The sequence below is a fragment of the Lipotes vexillifer genome, unplaced genomic scaffold (genome assembly GCF_000442215.2).
Source record: "Lipotes vexillifer unplaced genomic scaffold, Lipotes_vexillifer_v1.1 scaffold262, whole genome shotgun sequence".
Lineage (NCBI taxonomy): Eukaryota > Metazoa > Chordata > Mammalia > Artiodactyla > Lipotidae > Lipotes > Lipotes vexillifer.
The window spans coordinates 361,763-371,175 of record NW_006798529.1 but is presented as its reverse complement, the minus strand read 5'-3'; positions in this window follow the sequence as shown (position 1 = coordinate 371,175).

The window sequence follows — 9,413 nt, the reverse complement described above, 5'->3', positions numbered from 1 at the left end:
CCATAACCCCACCCGCCCTCCCCAGATTTAGACAAATGAGAGAGATCTGAGCTCGCTTTACCCTGAAATGAAACCCACCCTAGAGCAGACTGGGAGAGGAGACACCGATTGCCCCGAGATCCGCAGAGGCGGCGGCTCTGGCAGATCTTGAGCCGGAGACCCAGCTTCCTGCAGCCTTCCGAGATGCCCGGCGCATCTCTGCGGCACCCAGACCCCTGCGCGCTTCGGCCGCGCCCGCAACCGCCCACGCTCGCCTGCTCCCGGCCGGGTGCCCGAGATTCGGGGGAGACTAGAGACGCACAAGGCGGAAAGGTAGATCCGGAAAGGAAACGTGAGAAGAGTGAAAATGTCTATCAAATTCAGTTAAACACACGAGAGACTGAAAACACCGCGCCCAGAGGCCAAAAATGAATTCCCACTTGATCCCCGCTGCGCCCCCAGCGGGCCTGCTGTTCCTGGAGCCACCTGCGGGTGTTCTGGTGGCAGGGATCCCAGGGCAGACCTGCGCCCGCGCCCACCGTACTCCCCCGCAACTCCGGGTCTGGAGACAAGGATTGTCGTGGCGGGGAGAACAGATCTTGTCAAGTTAGGCTGCTCTTTAGAAAGAGAAGAAAAAAAAAAAGTCGTAGCTGGAAAGTTATCCAGTCGGGCGGATTTCGGAACGGGCCCCTCCTCCCCGCCCCAAGGTCCCAAGCAGCCGGCCCGAGCGCACGGCGTGGTGGGCAGGCTCTCGGCGGCGGCCCCGCGCTGGCCTTTGCTGTCACCCCAACCGCAGGGCGCCCTGGCGCAGGTTCGAGTTTGCAAACCGGCCGGGGGTGAGGAGGCTTCTCTGGGGGTCACTGCTCTCATTGGTCCCCCGGCAGAGCCTCGACAAGGAGCCCCAAAACCTGGAGAGCCTGAGCGGGGTGAGCGCGCCACCCCTGCGCAGGCCAGGCGACCCGGACCCCGCAGGACTGATCCAGGCGGCCTGGCCTCCCTTGGCTTTTTTTTTTTTTTTTTTTTTAAATCATATGTCCTTCGCAGCCACGAAGTGAAATGAAAAGACCGAGCCGGGCTCTGGTCATGTCACCAACCTTTCCACCTCCTCCCCAGGAGACCAGGAAACTGCTGCCTGCTCCAGACCCTCAGCTTTTGCCCAGTCTTCCTTTTCCCCCTCGATTTCAGGATTGCAAGGGCAGAGACTTTCCTCAGGGTCACCAACAGATGGCTAGAGGCACTGGCTCCTAAAGCAGATCGCCACCCGTCCAGTTCCGGTGTCACCGTACCCTCCCTTTCGCGCAGGGCGGTGGTGCGTCCTCCCATGACTCGCGTGCGCACTGCCCCGTGCCGCATCGCTTCCTGAGTTCCCCAGCCCCGCAGACCCGGGCAGACCAGTGGCTTCCAGCTGTCCCTGAGCATTTTGTCTAGGACGGAGGCGGGACAGCTTATGAAGAGACATAAAAACGCCACTTTGATTTACAAATAGATTCATCAAACTGTAAGATCTTGAATTTTTGTTTTTGAGGGCCTTGGTTTTTTGTTTTTTTTAATGAGAGAATGCCAAACAGGTAACTCAAATAATAAAATAATCTTACACAAATAGTACAATGGAATAAAAGTGCACAGCTGACAAAATAATTAAAAGAGTTATAATAAGTAAATAGTTGTGTATTTCAGGCAGATGACTGCAGTTTGAGGCACAATATACCATGCGGGAGCAGTGCCTTTTCATCTTGACAGTGATGGTATGTCCCCGTTTGGTGAGACAATCAAAAGTCTGTATTGAGACTTTTGGTGAATAGGAAGCCTGGAAAAATTGGCCTTCCTGATCTCCCAGTTCCCCTTCACCTGCCCTGGGAAAAATGTGAGGTCAGAATTCAACCTCTCTATTTACAAAATGGGTAAATTGGGGTCCAGAGAGATATATGGTCTTGCCCAAGGCTGGTGAAGTAGTGACTAAGCCAGGCTTGACCTAGCTCTCCATGCTAATGGGCACAGCACCTACAACACAATACCCTCCATGCTAATGGGCACAGCACCTACAACACAATACCCTCCATGCTAATGGGCACAGCACCTACAACACAATACCCTCCATGCTAATGGGCACAGCACCTACAACACAATACCCTCCATGCTAATGGGCACAGCACCTAAAACACAATACCTTCCATGCTAATGGGCACAGCACCTAAAACACAATACCTTCCATGCTAACGGGCACAGCACCTAAAACACAATACCCTGCATGCTAATGGGCACAGCACCTACAACACAATACCCTGCATGCTAATGGGCACAGCACCTACAACACAATACCCTGCATGCTAATGGGCACAGCACCTACAACACAATACCCTCCTTGCTAATGGGCACAGCACCTAAAACACAATACCCTCCATGCTAATGGGCACAGCACCTAAAACACAATACCCTCCATGCTAATGGGCACAGCACCTAAAACACAATACCCTACATGCTAATGGGCACAGCACCTAAAACACAATACCCTACATGCTAATGGGCACAGCACCTAAAACACAATACCCTACCTGTGAGATTCCTGGTTCAATTCTACAGATGAGAAAACTGAGGCTGGGAGAGACTTAAGTGACCACATCAAGCACTCCTGCTAGGAGTGGCAGAACCATGACACTACAGGTAATGCTACCCTCTTCTGCCCCATGTATAGGTCTGAGGAACGCCACACCCCAATTGTTCCCATCATTAAACTTGGGCTGCTCTTCCATTTTGCTGTGACTCTGTCCAGATTGCTGAACCCCACCTCCATTCCTATGGAATCTAAAAGTGGATTTTCTGAAACTTTGATGAAATGCTGTGGGATTTTGTCTTATTGCTACCTCATCTCTGTAAATGAAAAACAGCTCCAGAGCAAGGGATCCTGTGAGAAGCATCTTGGCCCGATAGGGGTTAAGCCCACAGGTGTGCTGGCCTGGCATCAAAAAGCAAAGCCACGATTCTGAATCCTCAGTTTTATTGTTTAAGAGGTTCGAGTTCACAGCTTCCTGCATGGAAGTCTCTTCATTTTCTTGGAGCCGAGCTTAAGTAAATGCCTCTAAAAACTTGGCCTGCCACTATCCTTAGCTGTTAATTAAGCTTTGAAAACTTTACATTACATTTACAGTGCGCTGTGTGAATTGCAAAATAAATTAGAAGCTGCTGCAAAGAAATTGAAATTTTCAATAAATGGAACAAAAACCAAGGGAGAGTCTCTTCTTAGGTAATATACGCACACTGATATTTCTTTCTAAGGGGGTAAAATGGACTTTTGAAAAAGTAAACCTTCACTTCTAAAAGGTAAAACATAATACCTAAGGGTTCATAGTTTTCCCCTTGCATGGCAGTCTGAGTTGAATAATTCTGTGAAGACAAGGTAGTGAAGTAGAAATAGGGAGAGAGTAAGTAGGAAACTAAAAACACAAACAGCATAAATCACTTATACAGTTAAAAGCAACAACAGAAAACAAAATTATAATATGGCTTAACTCGAGTTTGAAAGCAGATTCTAGGTAAATTGTATAATTGCTTTTGATTTTTTAAGCAACCTGTACTAAATTTGGGATACCAAAAATAGATTTAAAAGAAGGGCATAAACAAAACCTCACACAAGGAGAAAGAGCTGATGTTCTGCAAACCTCTAGCCTAGAAGGTACCCTTAAAATATGTTCTTTAGAACATTACTACTCAGTTTTAAAAATGAAACATCTATGCTTTTTTCCTTCTGTAGATTTCACGTTTGGGAAAAAAAAAGTATTTGGAAGGGCTGGAAAATTGACCGTAAAAATGATTATTGTAAAACAGAGCAGATATGTAAGCATTTATGAACAGAAGAAGGAAACCTTCGGTTTAAATCAGATAAATTCATTACAAAAAAATCCTGCCAATTATTCACAGCAGTTCAATTCTTGAAATTTTTAGAGAATAAAGAGTAATCTTCAATCTACTTTCTTGAAATATTTGATAATTTGTTTTAAAATTAAGGCTTCATTTCTCAAAACAGATGCAAAAATGATATAAATTTTAATAATCCTGGCAGTCCAGTTAGACTGTTTCACCACGTTCTGTTATAAAAGCTCTGAGTGAAGAAAAAATAGAGAAAAGAAAGAGGAAAGAAATTAAAGGGGGAGTGTCTTCTAAAATACCAGTTTAGATCTGCATTAATACAGTAAATTTCCAGAATCTCTTCATATAAATGGTTGTTAACAATATAAATTACCTAATTCCGCCTCCTCAAAAAAAAAAATCCTATTGTATTTCCTAATTTTAAAAAAATCTGGCATTTTGAAACTTAGCTAAGCATTTTATGCAAGAAGATATATATGATGAAGAACCTCAGAAGATGACATGTAACTGTACAGTAACTGGTCATTTTGAAGACCATTCCTGTGTCTACCCCACACCCAAAACTTGAAGTTAATGGAAATGGAAGAGATAAGAGGTCTGGCCATATGCTGGGCTTTGTGAATAGAAAGTAAAGTAATTACAATACTTGCTTGTTTGCTTCCTTCCTTCTTTTTTTCTTTCCTTTTTTTTTTTTTTTTTTAAATCCCATTTATTTGAGAGATGGCATGGGATAAGTGGCAAAAGAGCAGGATTTAAAGCCAAAAGCCTTACATCAGCTCTCAGGTCCCAGCTGGGTGACCTTTGTCTAGTTGCTGAATCTCACTGAAGACTTGGTTTCCTCATATATATAGCCATGGATATGGATTTGAAAAGAATAAAGGCAAAGATAGAGGTATATAGATATAAGTATAGATTCAGGTATAGATATTGGAAAAAGATAGAAGTATGGAAATATGGACATAGAGATACAGAAAAGAGAGAAATATAGCTATGGAAATGATGTAGATGTGGAAATAGATGCCAATTTATTAGAGATAATATGGTGCTGATGATAATGATAGTTTTCTTGCCTACTTTGAAGGCTCAATAGTGAACAGAAGAATGTACGCTATTGTCTTTTTGTAAATTGAAAGTGTGAGAAGTATAACATCACCTCCATTTGAACGGTGCCTAGTGCTTTTTCAATGAATTTAGTAATTTGAATACGATGTGAGTAAGAGGGTTTGGCGGGGGAGTATCATACTTGGGGTTTGCCCGTGCATTTTTTCTTCTACGTATGTTCCCTCCAAAGCCAGTTCTTTGAGTGCTTTGTAGGTAGAGAAGGGAGTTTGCTTTTCTTGACCTGCTTTTAAGCATAATTTCTAATGATCAGATCAGCCACTAGCATCCATTAAGTACCTTTCCTTTTCTTTTTATTGGAGTATAATTGCTTTACAATGTTGTGTTAGTTTCTGCTGTACAACAAAGTGAATCAGCTATACATATACATATATCCCCTCCCACTTGGACCTCCCCCGCCCAACCCACCCCTCTAGGTCATCACCGAGCACCGAGTTAAGCTCCCTGTGCTATACAGCATGTTCCCATTAGCTATCTGTTTTACACATGGTACCATATTTATGTCAAATCTAATCTCCCAATTCATCCCACGTCCCCTTCCCCGCTTGTGTCCACACATCTGTTCTCTACATCTGCGTCTCTATTCGTGTCCTGCAAATAGGTTCATCTGTACTATTTTTCTAGATTCCACATATATGCATTAATATACAATATTTGTTTTTCTGACTTACTTCACTCTGTATGACAGACTCTAGATGTCCATCCACAACTCTGCAAGGGACCCAATTTCATTTCTTTTATGGCTGAGTAATATTCCATTGTATATATGTACCACATCTTCTTTATCCATTCATCCGTCAATGGACATTTTCCTTAGCCAGACGCTACAGACTACACACGGCCTCACGCCCATTAATCACTCACCGTCTCGGTGCTACAATAGATGGCCTTTGATCCGTTTGGGTGATGAGGAAACTGAGGCACAGACAGCAGGCATGGAGTCCCCCATCTGGTCAGGGGACTCTGGACACAAGCTCAATCCTCAGCAGCCTGTGATCTCCATGACTTTTAAGGAAATAAATACAAAGCAAAAAGATTGGGTGTCTTGTTTTGTCTGCAGGCAGGCATTTCTCCAGACAGGGATAAAGACACTGGCAGCAATCCCAAGACTTTGATATTTCCCTGGCAGAGGTAATGATGGAGGGCCTTCAGGTCAGGGATGTTCCAGCAACTGCATTATTCCAAGTATGAACACCCATGAGCACAGTAAAGGGGGAAACAGCTGTGTGCAGCAGACTCATTTACAGTGCCAGGCAGGGTGGCTACATCACCTGCCCTGCTTTTTCTCTAACAGAAGAAGAAATTGAGACCCAGAGACATTGAGTTGCCAGGGTCACAGAGCAGGCAAGTATAGAAGACAGGATGTGCACTGTGAATTCTGGCCTCAGGGCTGAGGTCAATGCTAGCACATTTTTCTGAGCACGGGTGAAAGTTGGAAGGGTGGAGGAAAGTTCGATTTTGCTTAGATTAGAATCATGAGTGGCCTAGCAGGGAGAAATCCTGCCCCCCAAAGCTTCTTGGCCTCTGATTTCACAGGCGCCCTCACTGGGGAACGGAAATATCACGTGTGCTCTGACTTCCTTGCTAGTGAGTTAAAGGATGCTCACGTCTCCATCCTGGGACATCCAGAAGCACCCACAGAAATCTGCCTGCTCTGCTAACAGTGCAGCCCCACTGCGTCTGCTTGTCACATGGACTTTGCAGCTCCCAGTTCTTTGTGTCTCCAGGTAGCTGTATATTTTCTGAAGTTCTGTGTTCGCGGTGCCTTCCTGCAGCCCAAATTATTACAGACCAACTCCAAGCAGTGGCTCTCTGTCCAGGTTTTGCCTCACACAGAAATATGTGTGAACCCGTGACTTGGGCCTTTTGGCCTTTGACAATGCACAGCCTTGAACTTTTAGAGAGAGTAAGAAATATTCCTAATTCTTCATTAGCAGGGAGATACTGAGTGAAAATCCCCTCCTTTTTTTTTTTTTTGACCTCACCGCAGGGCCTGCGGAACTTCCCCGACCAGGGATCGAACCTGCGCCCCCTGCAGTGAAAGCACTGTCTTAACCACTGGACAACTAGGAAAGTCCTTGACACCTTTTTATTATCATTATTGGTTTGCCATGACTTTATTTCCACCTCCAAGACTATTTGGACTCACCCACCAACACTCTGAATGTCAGCACTTGCTCCAATAAAATAATTAGAACAAGCTTTGGACTAGAAGTTAAGGAACGTAGATCTGGCCCAACCTGTGAGTCACTTGAGTAGGACACTTACCCTCATTTTCCTCAACTGTGAAGTGGGACTGAAACACTTGCCCTGCCTCGATTCACAGCAGTGTGCATGATGGTGAAGATGAAGATGTTTGCTAGCATCTACTGGGTGATTATTTTGCACTAACTCAATCTTTGCCTATTTACACATCATTCCCACCATTACCCCGTGAGTAAGACTTTTGTGATTCCCCACTTCACAGAAGAGGAAACAGAGGCCCAGAGAGATTCCTCACCCAAGTCACAGAGCTAGTAAAGGGCAAAGCCAAAGACTTGATTCTTTGTGGGTTGGGTTTGAAAACACATGCAAAAATGCTTTGACAAGGTTGAAGAAAATGCATCCAAAGGTTAGAGTTATAAAACACGTTAAGCATTTTTGTTGCTGTATTAATTTATGACACTTTAGTGGGATCTGAAGAGTTAATCCTAGTTTTGTCTCAATTTACTATCCTGGGCCTTGCGAACTAGAAATCTTTGAGACCGCTTCACCTCTGAAATTCTAAGCTTTTTATATAATAAAAGGCTGCTTTGGGTCCCAACCCCAGGGAGTAGAGCAGGATGAAGGTTTGGGGGAAACAGAAATTCTCCTTCAGACCCCAAGTGAGCCAGTTAAGGAACTGATGCTCCTAACCCAGCTTCCAAAAATGCCATTCTCACTCCCAACTCCTGAAGCAACTCAGATCCTTGGGCTGTGACCGTGGGCAGGGAGGCATCACCTCTCACCCCTTTGACCCAGGACCCCATCTCTACTGTGGATCTAAAATTGCCCATCGTGCTAGCCTCCCTGAATTGGATGAAGGACCCAGTGAATAGCGGATGGGAAAGGACTCCCCAAACCAGAGAGCACACGAACTACTTGAGAGGTTCAAATGTTCTGTGCTTGTTCTTGACCTCGCCTTGGGATTTCTTCCCATTTCCATGGTCCTTTCTTTAGTTCTCTCTGGCTTTCTTTTTGAAGAAATCCATGTTTGGACTGTGGATTTTTTTTTTACACCCCTTCATCCTCACTTTCTGTTAATGTGGGTCATTCTTAAAACTGAGTTCCACCCCTACCTTTTCCCACTCAGCATCCCCAATCCCCAGTACCTCCAGGGCCTAGCACCTTTCAGAAAAGACCTAGAATCAGAAAAGCTCCACAATAGGAGAGCACAAGCTTTCTTTCAGGAGCTAATTTTGTAGTCCTGATTATATTTCTACTGTGTTTCTAAAAAATAAAAAAAAAAACCCAAAAACGAAAACAAAAAAACCCAACATTATCAGCCATCTGCACAGGGAAGGAAAAAAAACAAAACAACGATCCGAATAGTCTATCACTTTCAGGTTTTAGGATAATAGTGGCTTTTACCTTCTTATTTTGATGCATTACCTTTGCAAAAGCATAAACCTGTCATTTTGGCACTAACTTCTATCATATGCATGTTAATAAGAATAATAATCACAACATCAGTGGTGTGGGATTTTATAACTGAGTTATTTTCCTTAAGTGCCTGGGCAGAGTTGACTAGAGAGCACAAATACTGCAAAAAACATTTCCTCGGAGACGCATTTCACAACTTTACAAACATTGTCTTTAGGTAGAAAGGGAGTTTGCTTAACAGAACTTATCTTTTCTAAACTCAGAATTGTCCCTACTAATAAAAGGGTCCTGTATCCCCCTTCCCTGGTAGCCTTTATGAAGCCAAGAATGGGCTGCTTGGGTTTCTTCTCCAAATGTCATCAGCCACACCCTGAGTACAAGCCACATTTTAGGAAATATGCCTATTTCTTTTGTATTTAAAATATGGATAAGGTGCCTACGATGTGCCCAGCACCAGGCTAAGATTTAGGGGTGCAGAGCTTCTGCATCTGATGTGTTATGGGATAAAATAATCCCCAGAGTATTTCTCTATTGAAATTTGTTTTATAATATGTGCAAAAGTCTTTTTCTCGGGGCAATAAAATAATGTTTCATTAATGATAGAGATAAATTAATGTGTGTGATCCCAGTAATTTTCACTTTAAACATTAGGCCTTCTCTTGCTGAACATTTTCACAGCAAGTTGATCACAATTTGACATGCATACAATTTAGGAAGATTGATTCATTGTACAATTGAAAAAATTCTTGAATTGCTATTGTCAAATAATGATTGTTCAGCTAAGGAGTTTTGATGTTCTGAAAGTAGCCTTATAAATCTACCCCACTGAA